A 22,305-nucleotide genomic window follows, 5' to 3' on the forward strand; every position below is an offset into this window, starting at 1 on the left:
ACATTAGACTAATCCCATAATGTTGATTTGTAAATCCTTTTCATTTTTTCAAGCTTTCCAAAGTAAGACATAAAGCAACTTACATTTGTTTTCCAATCTGGTGAAATATTGGTACTCATTAGGGAATTCTCTGGTGGTCCAGTGGTTAAGACTCTGCACTTTCACTGCCGATGGCACGGGTTCAATCTCTGGTCAGGGAACTAAGATCCCACAAACCTTGTGGGTTGGCAAAAAAAAAAAAAAAAAAAGTTGGTACTCATTAAGCTAATAAAAACTAGAGCTTGACCTGAAACTGAAGGGGAGTAGAATTTATCACCTTAACATATGCCTCTATGGCATAGGAATAATTTTAGGCTGATTAATTAAAAAAAAAAATAGACACGTGTGAAGCTCTGAAAATTAAGAAATTACTCTTTTGTAACAGACAACTTTACTTATAAGGGTAAGCTCTATTTGTAAGGGTGTCTCCCTCTCTGTACCAGGAAGAGAAAAGTGACTATATCTTTTAGTCACCTTTAGAAACTTTTATCAGTGGAGAAGGCATTGGCTTAAATCTGCATAAAAAACTTACCCTTGTTCACTGTGTTTTCCTGGTAACCTCCCCAAACTAACCTTCCCCCCTGTACCAACATCTTTTGTCTTTAGCTGGAGATGATATTTAAGGTGGTGGCTTGGGCCATTTCAAGGAGTTACTCAGTTTTCCTAGGTACCTCCCAAGTGTACATGATGTATACATTTCATTAAACTTTTGTTTGTTTTTCTCCAGGTAATCTGTCTTCTGTTATTGGGGTGGGGGTCTCAGCCAAGAACCTAGAAGAGTAGATGGAAAATTATTTTTTCTTTCCCCCCAAACCACGTTTGTCTTAAACCATAAGCCTTTGTCCCTCTACTACACTAATTCTGACATGGCCCAGATTACCACTTCCTAGTGCAAATATTCTCACTTGAACACTGATACTTTACAAAGAATCCTTTCCTTTCCTTGGCCACTATCCTTTGCAAATTGATTTTAAAGAGAGTTGAATAAGAGTGATATTAAGATAGGGCATCAGGTCTCCCTCCAATTTGCATTTTTTTTCATCTCTTAGGAGCCTCATTTGTCCATTTATTACTCTTTGGCCACACAGCGTTTGGGACTTGATAAAGTTTGTTAGGTATTGAATGAACTAATTCATTAATCTACCTACTTTCCCGCCCTACCAGCCTATAAATCTATCATCATACTGAGAAGGATTAAAAACAAAACAAAACCTCAGAATGAGAAAAAGAGCAGACACTACAGGAATGTCTGAACAGGGGAGGGACTTCACAAAAAATGTTTCCTGCGAATTTACATCCTTAAGAGGATTAACTCTGGAGGGGTATTGGTGCCTTTTTTCCAGAGTAAGCAGTTGTGGTGTGGTTTGGGATCACCTTTTAGCCTCTGGTTTCATTAAGAGCTCAGCACCCTGGGTGGACTTGTTGGCACCTGAATGGGAAGAGCTTCATTACACTGTGGAGAGGGACAAGCCATGTCCAACCTTGACTGTGCAGCTTTGGGCACCAAGAGTCCTCAAAAAATTTCTAGTTGTTGCTATTCTTTAAAATCAACTTTGTTAAAATAAAATTTGCATAAAATAAACTAGAACTATTTTAAGTGTAGTTTGATAGGTTTTGGAAAATATAAACATCTTTGGGGTAAATGCCATCACAATCAAGGTATGTAATATGTCCAACATCCTAAACAGTTTCTTCATGCTGTTTGCAGTCAATCCACCCCCACTACAAACCAATAACAATCATTGACCTGCTTTTGATAACAATAGTTTAATTTCACCTTTTCTAGAATTACATAGAAATAGAATCATCCTCTATACATTCTTTGTGTCTGGCTATTTTTCTCAGCATAATGCTTTGAGATTCATTCATGTGGTTCCATGTATTAGTGAAGCCGAATCTGGCCTCTGTACCCCGACATGGAATTAATTCTCGGAGATAGAGTTTTGGGTGAAGTAGAAAAGAATAGCTTTATTGCTTTACCAGGCAAAGGGGGCCACAGGGGCTAATGCCTTCAAAACTGTATGTCCAGACCTGGAGGAGGTAGTGAGGAATGTTCTAGTAATGGTTCAAAGAGGGTGTGATCATCTCGTGGACATTCTTCTTATTGGTTGGTGGTGAGGTAAGGGGTAGTCAGCATTGTCAACCTTCTGGTTCCAACCCGTCTGGGGTCTACATGTTTGTGGGCAACATACAGTTAACTTCTCCCACGTGCTGGGGGTTTCTGTATCTGCAAAACAGCTCAAAGACATTATTATGTATATCACTTGAGGGGGAACCAGGACCCTGCCCCAAGGCTACACTATTGTTTCTTGACTATTATTCCCTTGTCTCTGCGTCCCCTCCCTTCACAATTAGCAATTGTTTGAACCGCTTGTTGGAACTTAGAGAAGGTCATGGAGGCTGAATGAAGCCTGTTTCCTGTAATCAAGAAATGGGGGACACAGAAAGGCTTTTGTGCCCAGGAGCCCCACAAGGTCCTGCGTGGTTTCATTAGTAGCTCATTTATTTTTACTGCTGTGTACTATTCCTTTATGTATATATTACAATTTATTTAGCCATTCACTTGGTTTTGGACATTTGATTGTTTCCAATTTTTGGCTATTATGAATAAAGCTGCTGTACACGTTTGTGTATAGGTCTTTGAAGGGACACATTTTTTCATTTGTCTTAGGTAAGTATCTAGGTATGGAATTGCTGGATCATATGGTATGTGTGTTTCCAACTTTATGAGTAATTGCCAAGCTGTTTCCCAAAGTGTTTGTATAATTTTATGTACCCACTAGAAATGTGTAGGAGTACACTTGCACATGTTGAGACAAGTATATGGTTTTTCCCCTTTATTCTGTTAATATTACCAATTCTGGTAAATAACATTGATTTATTTTTGAATGTTAAACCAATCATGCATTTTTGTGTTAACCCTCACTTATACTATTTATTCATTCCAAGATATTAGTTTATAGTTTTCTTTTCTAATAATGTCTTTGTTTTGTTTTAATATCATAAGATGACATGGGAAGTTTCCACTCTTCCAATTTCTAAAAGGATTTGTATTATTTCTACCCTACAAGGATAATAGGATTCACCAATAATGCCATTTGGACCTGAACTATTTTTTAATTATGAACCCAATTTCTTTAATTGAATTGAGCTATATAGGTTTTCTAACCCTTTTGAAGTTATCTATATATCTATATATATATATAACTATCTATCTATATATCTTTAAGTAATTTGTCCATTTCACTTAAGTTGTTGTCTTAGTCATTTAAGAATGCTATAACAAAGCATCATAGACAGGATGACTTATAAAGAATGTAAATTTATTTCTTCTAGTTCTAGAGGCTTGGAGTCTGAGATCAGAGTGCCAGCATGGTTGAGTTCTGGTGAGGACCTCTTCATGGTTGCAGAGTGTAGTCTTCTCGTTATATCCTCACACAGTAGAAAAAGAGGGTGAGAGAGCTCTCTGGTGTCCCTCTTAGAAAAGCAATAACCCCTTTCATGAGGGCTCCACCCTTATTACAGGGTCCACCTCCTCATATCATCACATTTGGGGTGAGGAGTTCAACATATAAATTTTGAGGGACACAAACACTCAGTCCATTGCAGTTGTCAAATCTATTGGCATAAAGATGTTCATAATATTTTCTTGCTATCCTTTTCATGTTTGAGGTTCTTTAGTGATATCCATCTGTCATTCCTAGTATTTTAATCTTCTCTATTTTCCTTATGAGTCTCCCTAGAAGTATGTCAATTTTTTATACCTTTTTTTAAAAAAATGTAGCTTTTATTTGATTCTTTTTCTTTTTTGTTTTTCCAGATTCTGTTTTAATAATTTCTGCTCTTATCTTTACTATTTATTTCTTTTACTTAATTTGAGTTTAGTTAGTTCTTCATCTAACAGTTTAAAGTAGAAGCTTAGATGATTGGTTTTCTATATTTATTCTTTTTGCTTAGTTGTTTTCATTTTCATTCAGTTCGAAATATTATATTTTTTAATTTCTAAAGTTGGGGAATTTTTGTCAAATATTTTTCTGTTGTTGGTCCTAATCTTATTAAATTTTGATCAGAGAACATACTCTATAAAATTTGAGTCCTTTTAAATGTATTGTCTTTTTTTTGGTTGTTGTTTATCCTGATGAATGTGTCATGTGCATTTGAAAAGAATGTGAACTCTACTATCATTCCATAGATAGATAATTGTATGGAGAAGTTTAGATAAAAATTGAAGAACTTTCTAATACAGTAAAATTAAGGAACTTGAGTGGTGGCTAGCAATCCATTCAGAAATGGCTGTAATTTAAATATTACAATGAAATCAAGCATAACTTTCAATTTAACTTATTTTCAGTATCTAGTTCTGGGTAAAATTCTTTTTATACAATTATACAAGAATGCTTGCTTGAATCAAGAAAAGATGTAGCTAAACATTGATCCACTTTTCACCTCTATGTTACCTCTTGGGATGCCAATCTCACTCAAGATAGAATTGTAGACATTTTTCTTGTTCCTAAAATCAGTGCCATATTTAGTGATAGAAGGGCATCTTTAAGGGCATCCAAACAATATCCTTCCCTACTTCACAGACTCATCAGTACCAAGTACCCTCTGGAAATCAATAACAAGGAAGCAACACCCAGGCACATATTATTCATTTTTCATAATCCCGCTTTAGAGAAGAGCCTTGTGAAACTGAAGTGCTTCACGCAAATGATTATTCATATATAAATTCCAGAGAGATGAGTAACATCATCAAGACAGCAACATAGGTCATTCCTGACTTCAGTCCCTCTCACAAGACACACTAGCAACTATTCATAGATAATACATCACTGTGAAAATTCCAGAACTTGGAGATGAGGCCGAAGCCCTCCCCCTGGACCTGAGACTGAGAAGGACTACATTAGAAGCATAAGAGAAGCGGTTATACTCTGACTGCATTACTCCTTCCCCTAGCTGGCACAGCACAGCACCAAGAAGACCCCCCCTAAGCCTGTAGTTTCTCCAGTGGCAAAAAGAGAGCCCAGTGTGTACATCCAGCTCCCCCAGTATTGTGGGATGCTTCTTGGGGAGCCCACTCAGGTCTCATGGGAACTACTGGGGGAATCTGCAGAGTTTGAAAACTGGGGATCAGATAGAGATGAAGAAGGGAGATGGGTCTTAGAGCAATCAAGGGTCAGATATATATATATATATATATATTTTTTTTTTTTTTAATTTTAATTTTTTACTATTTTTTGGAATTTTTTGGAATTTTATTTAATTTATTTTTTTATACAGCAGGTTCTTATTAGCTATCCATTTTATACATATTAGTGTACATATGTCAATCCCAATCAGGGCTCAGATCTTGGCTCACTGCATTCCTGCTTGCAGCAGTGGCTCCTATCTGCAGAGCCCAGACAGTGAGAACATCTGGCCAGGGAGCAAAATTGGCAGTTCTTCCTGATTTGAGCCCCCAGACATGGAGCTTGTTCTAATGGTTCGCCTGGGCAGGAAAGCAATTCACAGTCCTGTCCAACTGCTGAGAATAGCCTTCAGTCCCACCCAACCAGGAAACCTGGCTAGAGAGCCCAGGTAGCCCCAGAGCCCATCCTAAAGCTCCACTTGGACCAAGAGCCAAGCCAGCAGCCCTGCCCAACCGTTAAATATAGCCTCTGGCCCTGCATAGCCAGGAGGCTTGGACAGTGATACTGGGTAGCCTCATAGCCCAGCTGATGATATTGCACTGTAGCAAAACCCAGCCTATGACCTTGACTGGTTGCTGAGCACAGCCTGTGGCCTCTCCTAGACAAGAAGCCCAGACAGTGACTCCACTCACAGAGCATAGTCTCTGTGTGATACAGCCGGGGGATACACCTGGAGACCCTTCTTTACCAGAGAACCCAGCCAGTGACCTTGCACAATAGTGGAGCACAGTCAGAGGTCTACTGTAATTAAGAAGCCCAGCTTGCGACCCCACCCAACTACAGGGCATAGCCTGCAGCTCCACCTAACAGAAGAGAACAGCCTGAAGCCACATGAAGCTCTACCTTCGGTCCCACCTGAACACAGAGTCCATCCAGCAGCACTATCTGGTTATGGAGCATAACCTGATACCCCACCTCCATCCCCGCCACCCCAACCCAGGAGCAATTGTGGAGCCCAGACCATAGCCCTGCCCAATAGCAACCAACCAGTGGCACCACCCTGCAAGGGAACGCAGCCTGTGATCTTGACTGACCAGAAGTGATTGCAGAACATAGTGAGTGGCTCCATCTGACCACAGAGCATAGCCAGCAGCTCCACCCGATCAGGGAGCTCATGCAGCAGACTCACTTGAATTCAGAGTCTAGTCAGTCCTGACTTCAGAGCATAGGCAGTGGCCTCGCCTAACTGGAGACCCAGACAGCAAGCCACACCTGCTCATGGACACTACCAGCTGACCTGTCTAGTAACCCAAGCTGAGCTGACCAGTGAAAGTCTTTCATTGAAGTGTTTTCTTGGCTGTTGACTGTGATTGAAAATGTTTTATAATACAAGGTTATAAAAGGTGATGAGAGATTTATACCTCACAATTTTGCTGTATTTTAATTATTGTTAATCTGAGCAGCTTTCTCCTCTTAAAAATGTTATAGGATTTCAACATCTTAACAACATGTTCTTTAAGTCATAAATGTCTTGTATTATGGATTTTATGTGGTCTTTCTTCCCTCCTTACATCCATAGCTTCCTATATAAATGCATGAAGCTCAAATTCAGGTTGTATTTACTTGAATTCTTTTATCACAACAAAGATAGACTAAAATAGATAACTGTATTTTAACCAAATAAAAACATTTAACTTTCTTGTTAATTTGTTCACACACTAGTATTGACTCTTTTTGAATACTTTAAGAGCAAAAACTCAAATACTCTTTTTGTTATCTGGCTTGTCCCTTTGGCACACAAGAATGGAGTCGATCTTGGGATACCACTAAGACCTTGTGATCTAATTTCATGAAGGTCCAGGCACAAAAGAGGCATAAAGGGACCAGGGGAGATAGTTTAAGGAGCTAACAACAGTGTGCTCCAGAGTAAACTGTTAGGGCAGTCAGCTCTTTAGCAAGCTGTTTTCAAATCTGCTGGAAAGTGACAAAAGATTTCCAAAGAGAAAATGATCTGGGTTTCTCATTTAAATCAGAAAATGCAGTTTTTTTTTTTTTTAACCTAAAGAATTAGTCAATAAGCCAAAGTAAAAATGCCTTGAGAGCCAATAGATAACTGACCAAGTTCAAGTGGTAGGTTAATAATAATTTTTAGACATGAAGCAAAAACTGAATTCCTAATAAGCTCACTTTGCTTTTCTTAGAATTTATATGTTGCTGTTTCATTCCAGCTTCTGGGTAATTATAAGCTTGTATTAGAGTTCTCCAAAGAAACAGAAACAATAGGATATATATACATATGTGGAGAGAGAGAGCGAGAGAAGTATTTTATTACAGCAGTTGATTCACATGGTTATGGATGCCGAGAAATCCCATGATCTGCCATCTACAAACCGATGAACCAGGAAAGCCAGTGGTGTAATTTAGTTTGAGCCTGAAGGGTTGAAAATGAGTCAGGGGTTGGGGGAGGTGGTTTTGATGTCTGGATCTGAGTCCAAAAGCCTGAGTCTGAAGGCAGAAGATGGGTGTCTAGGTTCAAACAGAGGGTGAACTTGTCCTTTTTCTGCCTTTTTGTTTTCTTCAGGCCCTCAATGGGTGATGCCCACCCACATTGGTGAGGGGGGTCTTCTTTACTCAGTCTACTGATTCAAATTCTAATCTCTTTGGTAGACACCTTCACAGACATACCCAGAAATAACGTTTTACAAGCTATCTGGGTATTTCCTTAGACCAGTCAAGTTGACACATAAAATTAACCATTACAAAACCCAAACAGTAGGATAGGTGATAGCCATGTTTGTTTTAGATATGCTTTCTTACCAAAAATAGTCCCTGTTCGGGAGGCAACATGCACAGTAGGTAAGTATGTGAACACTAGAATCAAACTGAGTTAAAATCCATGATTCTTCTATTTAATAGTTGTGTCAATACTGAAACCAAGCAGGACCCTGTTGGGCATGGAAGTTTCTTGTTTGTAAGAAATAGACTCCAGCCTCCATGACCTTCCTTGAGTTCCAAAGGGCAGGTTCAAACAGTTGCTAATAAGGGAAAGGAGGGGATGCAGAGGCAAAGGAGGAGGAATCAAGAAACAATAGTGCAGCCTTGGGGCAGAGTCCTGGTTCCGCCTCAAGGGATACACATAATGTCTTTGAGTTCTTCTGCAGAACTAAACCCCCAACAAATGGAAGATGCTAACTACTTGATGAAGCATTCTTCAGAGATGATTAGGAGACCACCTGAGGCCACATTAGAGGAACCACAGACGTTTATCAGGAGATTGCCTGAGGACAGATTAAAGGAATGCAGGCCCTGCACACACCCTGATCCTTATCAGCAACCCTGCCCTTAAACAACTGCTATAACATTTATTGCCAAATTCCCTCTGGTTGAGACACACAGTTTTTGAAGGGCATGAGCCTGTTGTGTCCCCCTTTGCCTGGCAAAGCAATAAAGCTATTCTTTTCTACTTCACACAAAACTCTGTCTTCGTGATTCAATTCATCACCAGTGCACAGAGATCGAGTTTTCAGCATCAATATGGGCAAGTAAATTCTCAATGCTCCAACTATTTACTTGTAAAATGGGGATAAATATAACTGTCCTATGGGAGTATTGTTTGAATTAAGTAAACTAATGCATGACAATGATTTAATTTTGTGTCTGATTTGTGGACAATAGTATTAGCTATTTTATTCATTTCTACAGATATGTGGTGTCTAACTACTGAGAGAAAATGTAGGACAGAAGTCAAGAGCACAGCTCTGAAGCTAGATTTCCTAGGTTCAAATCCCAGCTCAACCAAATTTTAGCTGGATTTTCTCCATTTACATGTGATAGTGTATTTGAATGTGTTTCTTTATATAGTTTTTATATTGGTTGCTCTGGGTATAATAGTATACATATGTGACTTATAATAATCTACTGGTATCAACATTTTACCACTTCAGATGAAGTGTAGAAATTTTGCTTCCACTTACTTTGCTGTTGCTTGATTGGGGATTGGGAAACTTCTGGGTCCACTTCCAGTGTATGTGTGTGTGTCAGGGGCAGTCATAAACCTTCATCTCATTAAGTTGCTCCACCAGTCCTGGGTTACCAAATTATTTGGCTTTCCTCTTACCACCTTTCAGCATTCTCCTTTGGTAGCTTCTTACATTATTTCTAGGGTTTATAGTTGTATTTATTAAGGAGGAGCAGAGAAAAATGCATGCATTTAATCCTGTCCAACAAGAAGTTGTGGACTATTTTTGAATATTAAGATTGCTTAAAAATAATATATAGTCAATGACCAATTTCAAATTTTGTCCCAAATCTTCTTGCAATTTAGTGGAAATATTATGCATAGTTTAAAATAAATACCGGACCCAATAAATTTTAGCTGGGGTTACTGTTCAAAATATTAGCTATGCTCTGTCCTTCATAAGAATTTACAGTTCATTTATTCTCTCACCAATTTATTCACTTGTTCTAATTTGTAATGCACCAAGCAAGTGTAATAACTCATCATATTTTAATAGGAAGAGAACACAAAATTCTCCTTTATTTTTGGTTTCTCCCATTCAATCATATAATAATAAAAATTCATATTGTAATTAATAAAGTGAAATTCTGATAGACAGTGGTATACAAAGTCAATTAAGATGTATAGCCCATCTTTTTTAAATATTTAAAAGTAAAGAGTAGGAAGAATAGTAAAATACAATCTCATTAGAAAGAATGCATGATTTATTTTGAGTATATACCAGTTTTTTAAAGTACTATGAACCTGGCCAAAGGTATATTGTTAAAGACACACATACACATGTGTACACACATATGTATACAATCAAATAAGCATCACACAACACATAATATAGAAAAAATTATATATAACAAATAAAAATGTTTTGATATTATTTTTGCCTATGGAAATAAATACCAAATTAATATTAATGTTACTTCCACAAAGCCTTAATAACCAGCAAATTCAAATAAAAAATAAAATAAAACTTGAGAAAAAAATAATTGAAAGCACAATTTTTTATATATCATATTTTCTTGCAAAAATATTTAAGCTGTTAGATTATTTTATTAATAGAACAGAATTTTTATTCATTAAAAAAAAAATCCTTCAGGGGATTCTAAGTCTAAGAAATCAGAGATTTAATGAAGGAAAGAAAACCATTAGAAATAATTTAATTATTTATATCATTCTAAATTATCTCCACAAAAATGACTAAATATTAAATGTCTTGCTTTATATTATAGTTATTACATTACCAAAAGGTTGAGAAAGTTATGCCTCTATAGTGGAAAAAAACTTTTCATAAAATAAAACATTTTTTATTAGTTATTAATTCTAAGGCCAATTATTTGATTTTCATTATTCTATCTGTAAAACCAATGAAAGGCTATTTTGGGGGGAACAGGGATCAAGATGAACTGAAGAATGATGCAATGCTAAACACTTGGATTTGTTAACATTATGATCATATTATTGATTTCTTGCTAATGAAAAATATTTAATACTTTTGATATTTAGAATAAAGTTTCCTTGGTAGCCTCTGCTTTTGAATTCCAGAAAGGCAATACTTAACAACTATATTTTATGATTAAACAAAGGTATTTTATAATTATGCTTTGGTACAGTTTACAACATACTTTCACAAATTTAGATATTTCAGAGGGAAATAAGGCACGGAAAGGGAATTAAGTCACAATGGACCCAAATCAGAAAACTTAGAGACTATGATCTTTCAACTTCAATACATTATTTGTTAGAGCATTTACTTACTACATTTAAAACTAAGCATCTTTGTTTGAATACACTTGCCAAATAGATCAAAATAATTTATATATTTTTTAACTCTAGAAATATTTTGAGACCCCCTTTAACAATGGATGCATTGAGTAATCATTGTAAATAATATAAATATGAATTAGGTGCTTAATCATTTGACTTTCTAATTGAGGCAAATGGCAGTGGCTGACACACAGGAGTAGCACCAAAGGCAGTAATCCATTCCCTTCACACAAATAGCGGCCGAAAGGCAGATGGACGTGCCAATTGTGTCGAGTGCAGGTGATTACTGCCCAGCCTGCACACCACCAGGTTGTTTTTCTCTCCACCAGAAAACTATCCATTAACTTTCCCAAGAGCCCAAAGCAAAAGGAGAGGAATTTTTGAAGTCGCTAGCCCATATGGCTGGTAGTGAGTTAATCTGTGTCTGAGCAGCAGGTAGCACGAGCCAGTCTGTCTGTTGGGGCTGTTAGTAACCCAGGGGCAGATCAGAGAACAGCAGGGAAGGGGATCAACTCAGGCTGCAAATACAGTCAGGAATGTGGCAGGAAATTATTTCTGAAAACACTCTTTTCAGCATAAGGGCAGCCATCAGATGCTACATGATCATGTATCTGCACTTTGTACACTTTGGTGATTATATAACGCTGTATATATATAAGTAAATTTAATATGTAGTTACAGATATATAGTTATCATGAGGTTTTCTTTTATATACCATCTTGCATTAAAGTAATTATTTTAAGTGTTCCTTAATAATAAGATACGTAGGCAGTGAGATTTTAAAATTATTAAAAAAAGAGAGATTTCTCTAGATTAGTTATGTTAGAAAAGGATATGGCTCTATTCAAAAGGTAGGACTGCAAAGGTGAGTGTCGTGATACATAAGCAGGAGAAAGTTGGAGTTAGATAATAGTCCTGTAGTCAGAATGACAAAATAGGGGGAAAAATGAGAAATAATTTAAGAATTGCTTGAAAACACTGAGAAGGCTGAAACATGGGGACAATTAGGTACTAAAATTTAAATAAGGAACCATGGAATTGGTAGGGCGATTGAATGATGGTTATTAGTATCTTCTGCCCTCTCTTTCTTCCTTCCTTCCTTCTTCATCCTTTTCCTTCCTTCCTATGTCTGTTTATCTATCTATTTATCTATCTATCTATCTATCTGTGTATCTGTCTATCTATCAATCCATCATCTATCTATGGAAATGTGAAGACTTAGTATATTTTTGTGTTCACATGCTAAAAATTAAGGCATTTACAAAGATGAACTAGACCAAAGGATCTGCTTAGACATAGTCTTTTATTTCTTAATCGTGAAAATGAACCAATTAATTTACTCACACTTATTCATTAAAGAGCCAGACTATTATTGTCATTCTTTAAATATTGAGGAGAAAGGTCAAAGATGAAATGTTCAAAGAGGAAAGAGAGGGGAGAGGGGAAGTGGATGAAGTCAGTCGAAAGGTACAAATTTCCAGTTATAAGACAAATAAGTGCTAAGGATGTAATGTACAACATGATAAATATAATTAATACTGCTGTATATTATACATGAAAATTCTTGAGAGTGAATCTTATCACAGGAAAATCTTTTTCTGTTTCTTTAATTTTGTATCTATATGAGATGATGGATGTCAACTCTTCTGGTAATTATTTCATGATGTATGCGTCACCTACAAATTGACACTTGCTATTGGCACTTGCCATCCATCTCTACAAGGATTAAATTACTGGCAGAACAGGTTTTCAGGTAGTTAGATATTTTCAGAAGACTGTTTTATGAGCCCAGTTCTTGCATCTCCTCGATCTAGAAAAGCACTAAAATCTTTCATGGTGACGTCTGCTCCCCGTGACTAGCAGTAAACTTCCCAAGACTAGCAGCAAACTTCTGCAAAAAATATGTGCTTGATTGCATGTACTCCCCTTTCACCAATATCACATACATACTGACCCTCCCCCAGTACCTCTTTGGAGCTATCTGAAGTGCTGTCTCCCGGGCTGTAGTCTTCATTTTGCCCCAAATAAAATTTAACTCACGACTTTCACGTTGTGCATTTTTTTCAGTCAACATATGTAAGTTAAATCATTATGCTGTATACTTTAAACTTATACAGTTCTGTGTGTTAATTAAATCTCAATAAAACTGGAAGAGAAACAAAAATAAAAGAGGAAAGAGAAAGCTGAATTAAAATGACCACGCCCCCCAAAACCCATTTCTCTTAATCAGATTATTTAAAATTATTAATAGTAACTTGAAATCTTCACCAGTATTCTTGTTTCAATGGATAATTATAGGAAATAGAGCCAGGTTTGGGATATGGACCTCAAGACACAGAAGAGGAAAATTTTATTTCTCTTTTCTCCTTCCATTAGGGAAAGAATTAAATGAGGACCTAATAGTGTCATGTTCCCAAGCAAATATGGCAAGAGATACAGAGAAAACCAAGGTAGTACTAGCCATTGTATAATTCATAGATGAAAATGTATTTTCTATGATGTTCACAACTAATACTGAATGTGATTACTCAGAAGAAATATTTCCAGAAAGCTAAAAATGCTATTTGTTTTTAATACTTAACCTTTTTGATACTATAAACTTGTGCTTCAGCTCAAAGATCTTCAAGAACATGAATATTCAAAAGGTATAAAGTTTCAGTGAAGCAAGATGATTAAATTCTAGAGATCTGCTGTACAACATTGTGCCTATAGTCAACAGTACAGTATTGTACAATTAAAAGTTTGTTAAGAGGATAATTTTCATGTTTTGCCCATAATTTTAAAAATCTCCAGAAAGGGAAAGAATTGATCAGGAAGGTCAAGTCTATGCTCTATGGTCAAAATGCAGCAGCAGCTTCCTTTTCTCTGAGTCTGTGGCCTTTAGTTTCAATGCACTGCTTCTCATCTTCTGTTAGATCATAGCTAAAATTCTAAAACTAAGATATTTACTATTTTTATGAATCTATGATTTGACCCTAGTAATAGGATTTGGCTGTTTCTACAGTGAGGCATATTCTACTTTCTTTTAGAAACATGGAAAGTGAAATATTGTTATTTCTGGCACAATGTAGTTGCTCTGAGATATTTTTTGACTGACTGAATGAATGAATGAGTGAGCCAATAAGTGATACGTTATAATTGTCCTCTAACACCTATTTTACTGTGGGTATTCTTGGGCACGGGCTTCAAAGACCAAGTAAGGTTTTCTTCTCTTTGTTTCAAATTAGAACAAACCTCTAAACAAATTCCTTAGAGTGATCAAGGCATTTGATCTGGGCCTTGGAGCTTTTGGTTAAGAAGAAGTGGAGGGAAATAGAGGTATTCCAGGTCAATGATATATCAAGCACTGAGCCATAAAAGAGACATTGTCCCTTGGGAGACAATGCAGAATGGTACAATGCCTAATTTTGTTTTTATATATTTTTGAAATCATAACATAGAGGGTCCCCGAAATGTAAAGTTCAAATTAATGTTAATTCTGCTGAAGATTTTATGAGTGAGAAGGTAGCAAGCCCTGGAAGTGATGATTTGGAAGAAGTTTGACGATTCTTAATGATTAAGGAAAAGGAGAGCAACAATGACAACAATTGGAAAGATGTATCCACCACCAAAAGGCTCTGTGATAATATTTATATGTATTTTTAGTAATGTTTAGTGGTAACCAAGATTATACAAGTTTCATGTAGTATATTAAAGAGTGTTTCTACATTGAAGGAGCTTATGTTTTATTAAGTAGGAGGAATTTGTATTTTATTTGCAAGTACTCTTATTTGCTATTATATACATGTATGTACATCTACATATATAATGATTTACAGGTTACACAGCAATTTCACATTCACTACTCCATTTTATTCTTACAATAATAATTTTTCTTAAATCACAATAACCCTCTAATAGACACCATTTTATTATAAAAGAGCAGAAATTGTTTTATAAAAACAAAAACTGATGTTATTCATCCATATAATCTCTTTAAAATGCATCAATGTTCATTGATTTTTAAAATTACCATCAAAGTAATGTATGGACATATTTAAAAGCAACAGCACTCTGCCCCAGTCCCACTCGCATTTCCTAAAGGAAATGGCTTTTTTTTTTTTTTATTAATTAATTTAATTATTTATTTTTGGCTGCATTGGGTCTTCATTGTTGGGTCTTTGTTGCTGCACACTGGCTTTCTCTAGTTGCAGTGAACGGGGGTTACTCTTCATTGTGGTGCGTGGGCTTCTCATTGCAGTGGCTTCTCTTGTGGAGCACGGGTTCTAGGTGCGTGGGCTTCAGTAGTTGTCACATGGGTTCAGTAGTTATGGCTCATGGGCTCTAGAGTGCAGGCTCAGTAGCTGTGGCACTTGGGCTTAGTTGCTCCGCGGCATGTGGGATCTTCCTGGATCAGGGTTCGAACCTGTGTCCCCTGCATTTGCAGGCAGATTCTCAACCTCTGTGCCACCAGGGAGTCCAAGGCAATGACTTCTATCTTATTTTTGTTGTTTATTATATTAGTTATCTCCATGTCTCTAAATAATATGCATGTACAGCTGCTTTTTTTTTTTTTTAATTTTATTATTTATTTATTATTTTTATTTTTGGCTGTGTTGGGTCTTCGTTTCTGTGCGAGGGCTTTCTCCAGTTGCGGCAAGTGGGGGCCACTCTTCATCGTGGTGCATGGGCCTCTCACTATCGCGGCCTCTCTTGTTGCGGAGCAGAGGCTCCAGACGCTCAGGCTCAGTAGTTGTGGCTCACGGGCCCAGTTGCTCCGCGGCATGTGGGATCTTCCCAGACCAGGGCTCGAACCCGTGTCCCCTGCATTGGCAGGCAGATTCTCAACCACTGTGCCACCAGGGAAGCCCCCAAGCTGCTTTTTTTTATTTTTATATTTTATTTTATTTATTTTTATACAGAGGTTCTTATTAGTCATCAATTTTATACACATCTGTGTATACATGTCAATCCCAATCGCCCAATTCGTCACACACCCACCCCAACCCCCCAGCCGCTTTCCCCCCTTGGTGTCCATACGTTTGTTCTCTACATCTGTGTCTCAATTTCTGCTCTGCAAACCGGTTCATCTGTACCATTTTTCTAGGTTCCACATATATGCGTTAATATGCGATATTTGTTTTTCTCTTTCTGACTTACTTCGCTCTCTATGACAGTCTCTAGATCCATCCACGTCTCTACAAATGACCCAATTTCATTCCTTTTTATGGCTGAGTAATATTCCATTGTATATATGCACCACATCTTCTTTATCCATTCGTCTGTCGATGGGCATTTAGGTTGTTTCCATGACCTGGCTATTGTAAATAGTGCTGCAATGAACATTAGGGTGCATGTGTCTTTTTGAATTACGGTTTTCTCTGGGTATATGCCCAGTAGTGGGATTGCTGGATCATACGGTAATTTTATTTTTAATTTTTTAAGGAACCTGCTTACTGTTCTCCATAGTGGCTGTATCCATTTACATTCCCACCAACAGTGCAAGAGGGTTCCCTTTTCTCCACACCCTTTCCAGCATTTGTTGTTTGTAGATTTTCTGATGATGCCCAATCTAACTGGTGTGAGATGGTACCTCATTGTAGTTTTGATTTGCATTTCTCTAATAATTAGTGTTGTTGAGCAGCTTTTCATGTGCTTCTTGGCTATCTGTATGTCTTCTTTGGAGAAATGTCTATTTAGGTTTTTGGCCCATTTTTGGATTGGGTTGTTTGTTTTTTTAATATTGAGCTGCATGAGCTGTTTATATATTTTGGAAATTAATCCTTTGTTGGTCGATTCGTTTGCAAAAATTTTCTCCCATTCTGAGGGTTGTCTTTTTGTCTTGTTTATGGTTTCCTTTGCTGTGCAAAAGCTTTGAAGTTTCATTAGGTCCCATTTGTTTATTTTTGTTTTTATTTCCATTACTCTAGGAGGTGTATCAAAAAAGATCTTGCTGTGATTTATGTCAAAGAGTGTTCTTCCTATGTTTTCCTCTAAGAGTTTTATAGTGTCCGGTCTTACATTTAGGTCTAATCTATTTTGAGTTTATTTTTGTGTATAATTTTAGGGAGTGTTCTAATTTCATTTATTTACCTGTAGCTGTCCAGTTTTTCCAGTATCACTTATTGAAGAGACTGCCTTTTCTCCATTGTATATCCTTGCCCCCTTTGTCATAGATTAGTTGACCATAGGTGCATGGGTTTACCTCTGGGCATTCTATCCTGTTCCATTGATCTATATTTCTGTTTTTGTGCCAGTACCCTATTGTCTTAATTACTGTAGCTTTGTAGTATAGTATGAAGTCAGGGAGTCTGATTCCTCCAGCTCCGTTTTTTTCCCACCAGACTGCTTTGGCTATTCGGGGTCTTTTGTGTTTCCATACAAATTTTAAGATTTTTTGTCCTAGTTCTGTAAAAAATGCCATTGGTAATTTGATGGGGATTGCATTGGAGCTGCTTTTTGATTTATGAAAATGTATTCATTTTCTATGGTCTTCCTGCTATGACCAGAATAGATTTAGCACATTTAAACCACCTTCTCATTTCCTCTTTTCATGCACTTCCAATATAGCTATATCACTATTTTAATTTCTCTTTTGGCTACATTTTTTATCATTATGAAGTTTAAAGATATGGAAAAGAGACTACAAATTAGTATAACAAATACATATACAACTACTACCCAGCTTCAGAAATAAAATATTGACAATACGTTGAGGTCTTCTGTATAAACCTAACAATAACATTCTCCCTTTCTTCCCCCTCAAAGATAACCACGTCTTAAATTTGGCATTTGTTTTTCCCATATAAATCCTTATTTTTTTTTTTTTTTAAAGTATTCTTTTTTTTTTTTTAAATTAATTAATTATTTATTTATTTATTTTGGCTGTGTTGGGTCTTCGTTTCTGTGCGAGGGCTTTCTCTAGTTGTGGCAAGCGGGGGCCACTCTTCATCGCGGTGCGCGGGTCTCTCACTATCGCGTCCTCTCTTATTGCGGAGCACAGGCTCCAGATGCGCAGGCTCAGTAATTGTGGCTCACGGGCCTAGTTGCTCCGCGGCATGTGGGATCTTCCCAGACCAGGGCTCGAACCCGTGTCCCCTGCATTGGCAGGCAGATTCTCAACCACTGCGCCACCAGGGAAGCCCCAATCCTTATTTTTTTATACCTGTACATCATCTCATTCAAAACCTTTGGGGTCATTTGCATTCTGGAATTCATAACTTTTCATATTTAAGAAAATTGTTACTGTATAGATATTATATATTATATGATCCTCCTTGCAGAGTTTGGAGCAATCCCTGCAATTAAAACTGTTAATATTTCTATAGCAAAAAGTATAGCCCTTCTTAATAAATGTGATAAAGAAAAGCTGTAAATAGCTTCATGTTATTTTGATCATATCACCAAGTGAGTTAAGATCAAGTAAAATTTTGCAGCCAGTTGATTTAGAGGAAAGCAAACTTCTGATTTTCAGAGCTTTTAAGATTTTGGAATTAATAGATATGATATTATGGAATTGTATTAAAGAATGTATTTCTTAATAAATTCCTAACACATTTATCCTTTTCTGTCAATACAGATGGAGTCGTTCCATTCCCCACTCTGTGAAATGAGGATACCAGCACCCCTCCACTCCTGGTGGTTTTCCCAATTTCCCACCTCTGAACTCCTGTCCTCTCCAGTTTGGTGACACTTGCATTCTGTATAATCATAAGTATGTTTTCACTTCCATGTCTTCAGGTGAATTCTAAAAGTGGTATGTCAATAGAATGCTGACAATTACTTTGATTATATGAATATGGGTCATGCAGAGCAGTGATCACATCCATGATTCTATCATTTTTAATTCTACTTGTTTGTTTCATTGCATTATGCCCAAGAAATACATCCTTAACTTCATTTAAACTTTCTATCCAAATATGTTTCCCATCAGCTCCCTATGAATCCTGAAACTCAATCAGCTTCTGCATTAAAAAGTGATCCCTTTCCTGTTGTCATTGCCTTCTGTGTGTGAGGCAAACTCCTCTGTGAAATTTAACCTTTTGTTTCCAGTTTCCCGTGACAATCATAGCTACTCCTCTATCTACCTTTTATCATTCAGAAACTTCTTGAAATATCTCCTTTGCTAATGCCCCTAACTTTTCTATTTATGTTGGGAATATATAAGTGTTTATATACGTACACACGCATACGTTGATATAAAAATAGTGTTCTTCTATATATAAAAATCACTATTATTTTAGTGTGGTCTCAGGAAGGAGCACAAATAAATTTATATTGCTAACTTACCATTTCTCCCTGTGAATTTTAAAAAGAAAATTTTCTAAACAACCATAACTACAAAGGATCATATTATGCAAGAACAAGATGCTGAGGTATAGGGCTCAAAATGACAGTTTTGATTTTAAAGTGTTGGGAAATTCAATACAGAGAGCAATAAAGGTGCAGTGAAAATTAAGAAGCACTTTGAAAATATGTGTAAATGAAAACGATTTCTTATTTTCTCATAAATAAATCAAAATTTGAAACTTATTCTCAATTCTAGGGTCCATGCTTGTCTCATTTTGAGACAAAAGGAAGAAAATACAAATAATTAAGAAAAATAAGAGTATAAGATAAACTAATTCAGTAAAAACTGATCCTTGTTGCACATTTCCATTGGTGATTTGAAGTGAAGGCAGAATTTCTGAGTTCCTAGCTACACAGCTAAATTAATTTAAATGGATAACTTAGAGGAAGCTATTCAGAAAACATTAATTAAAGAAGTAAAGCAGTTGCTGTTGATGTCTCACTCACATTCCCTTATATTTATCACTCAGTGTATATCTGCCCCACTTCTAGAATATGTACATTTTATCAGAGGACCCCTTTGTTCACCCATGCAGTAGTCCAAAAGTACCAGAGTGATGGGAATATGTGTGCAAATACTTCAGATCCTATTATGGACCACATGTTTGTCCTTTCAAACTTCATGATGTTGAAGCCTTAATTTCCAAAGTGACTGTATTTGGAGATGGGACCTGTGAGGAGGTGATAGAAGTTAAGTGAGGTTGTTAAGTGTGGGGACCTAATGTGATAGACCAGTGCTCTTATAGAAGGAGGAAGTGACACCAGAGATCTCTCTCAGCTTGTGCTCAGATGAAAGGCCATGTGAGGACAGAGTAGCCATCTGCAAGCCAGGAAGACAGCTCTCACCGGAAACTGAACCCTGCCTGAACCTTGACATTGGACTTCCTGGCCTCCAGAACTGCAAAAGATAAATGTGTGATGTTTAAACTACCAGTCTGGTTATTATGTTATATCAGTTTGAGCCAGTCCCTTGGGAGGTGTGTGTTATATGCTGATTCTCAGAGTTGCTCCACCGGGATTGCCTTCACTGGGCTTAGAGATTTATGCTTTGTTGGCTGCTGTCTCTTTCTTGTCTTCCTAATCCATATCACTGTTTTCTTCACCTCCCCTTTTCACTCTAATCTTTAGCTGAGGTTCTGCTTTTAGAGTAACCCAAACTAGGACAAGAATCATACACATGGCTCAGGTCTTTTGAATTTGTTAATATTTGTTGTGCAGGAGTGGGGATTTTGGGGTTGGGCAAGGACAGAGGAGGCAGGCAAGAAGACTTTAGTTTTAGCTTACTTTATCCATATGCTTTATTTCCAAAGACTTCATAAGTAAATAGCATTTTTTTAACACACTCAATTAGTCCTCAAAGTGCAATTCTTAAGGAGTAAATTATTGTTAGGGAAAGAGAAATTCAACAAGAAGTCTAACATAAATTGTTATTTGACAGGAAGGATGGAAAATAACCATCTTTAATTCGAAAAGATAATGTCCAGGGGAATAACAATATGCCTGCTACATTTGTTATTTGACATTCACAGAGAAAGGCAGTTTTGGGGGTAGAGAAAAATATGATTTTATTAATACCAGAAATACTGAGAATGCTGGCACTTTTATAAAGACAGATCTTTGAATTTATGTCAATGAATTGCTTGGATAAATTCTGTCAAAAAAATAAGTCACTGAGTGGAACCTCTCAATTTATCAACCAATTTATCTCTATATTGATAAGAAATGACCCAGGTAAAAAAGTAGCCAATATGTCATGCTTGCCTTTCTAGCTGAAATCCAGTCTTTGTTTCTTGTCCTCTGAACATCCTTTATCTCTATACCTTCTTAGTTTTTCTGAAAAAAAAGCATCTTTTTTTTCTTAATTATTCTCTTTTGCCTTTTCCACTATCTTTTCTTTCATACTGTTTACTTTAGAATCAGTACTTGCATTATTCATATTAGAGGGTTAAATGGAAACTTTAATCTGTGGGATTCCAAGTGCTTTTTTTCTTTATTTTCCATTAAAATTATCCAAGTCCTTCATAATTACATTGGTTACAGGGTTTTATTTGATAAAATACCACTATTGAAAAGCAGCAAATAGAAAGTAGGCTACTTTGCTAGTTATTGACAGCAAGAGCCTGTTGTCTATGTTCAAGATTGAGTAATAATCTATTGTTATAGAGTTTATTAATTCCACTAAAGCCTTTAATATAAGCTCATATTAATTGTATCTTTAAGCTTCATTCCTCAGCTTAGCAATGCTGAAGTTTCCTAATTGAAATCTGGACTGTAATTATAATTTACTTAGCTGGAATTTGTGAAGTATGTTGCCTCTTATAACTCTTAAAGTTGAATCTCAAGTCAAAACTTTTGAAAGTGAGGCATGAGGGAGACTGACCTATACTTGGAGAATGTTGTCATTGTATACATAGTAACCCCTCAGAAAATATGGGTATTTGGGTATTTATATTCTTCTGATGCTGTCTGTGTGGGTAAGAGTTCCTTCTCAATTTTTTTTTTTTTTTTTTTTTTTTAAGAAAGAAAGCTTATGAATTCAGTAACTAAAAGTTGGGAAGATTTTTAAAAATGTTGAAGGGACTTCCCTGGTGGCACAGTGGTTGAGAATCTGCCTGCCAATGCAGGGGACACGGGTTCGAGCCCTGGTCCAGGAAGATCCCACATGCCGTGGAGCAACTAAGCCCACGCACCACAATTGCTGAGCCTGCACTCTAGAGCCCGCGAGCCACAACTACTGAGCTCATGCGCCGCAACTACTGAAGCCCGTGTGCCTAGAGCCTGTGCTCCGCAACAAGAGAAGCCACTGCAATGAGAAGCCCATGCACCACAACGAAGAGTAGCCCCCGCTTGCCGCAACTAGAGAAAGCCCATGCACAGCAACGAAGACCCAATGCAGCCAAAAATAAAATAATTAATTAATTAATAAAATGAGTGACTTAAAAAAAAATTGTTCAAAATGTAAAATTTTCTGGAGGAGAGCTCCTTTTGCTTATATTACACTTCTTCACAACCACCTTATGTGTTAAGCTA

General features: G+C 36.8%; 1 long non-coding RNA gene across 1 annotated transcript; it reads left to right on the forward strand.

Annotated features, from left to right (window-relative positions):
• The first annotated feature begins 5,065 nt into the window (after window positions 1-5,065).
• Window positions 5,066-21,788, forward strand: LOC309629474. The gene is made up of 2 exons (XR_014245089.1): window positions 5,066-8,706; window positions 18,506-21,788. It is a non-coding gene; the product is annotated as an uncharacterized lncRNA (long non-coding RNA).
• The last annotated feature ends 517 nt before the right edge of the window (window positions 21,789-22,305 follow it).

Source organism: Balaenoptera borealis (genome assembly GCF_965194805.1).
Source record: "Balaenoptera borealis genome assembly, chromosome: 5".
Lineage (NCBI taxonomy): Eukaryota > Metazoa > Chordata > Mammalia > Artiodactyla > Balaenopteridae > Balaenoptera > Balaenoptera borealis.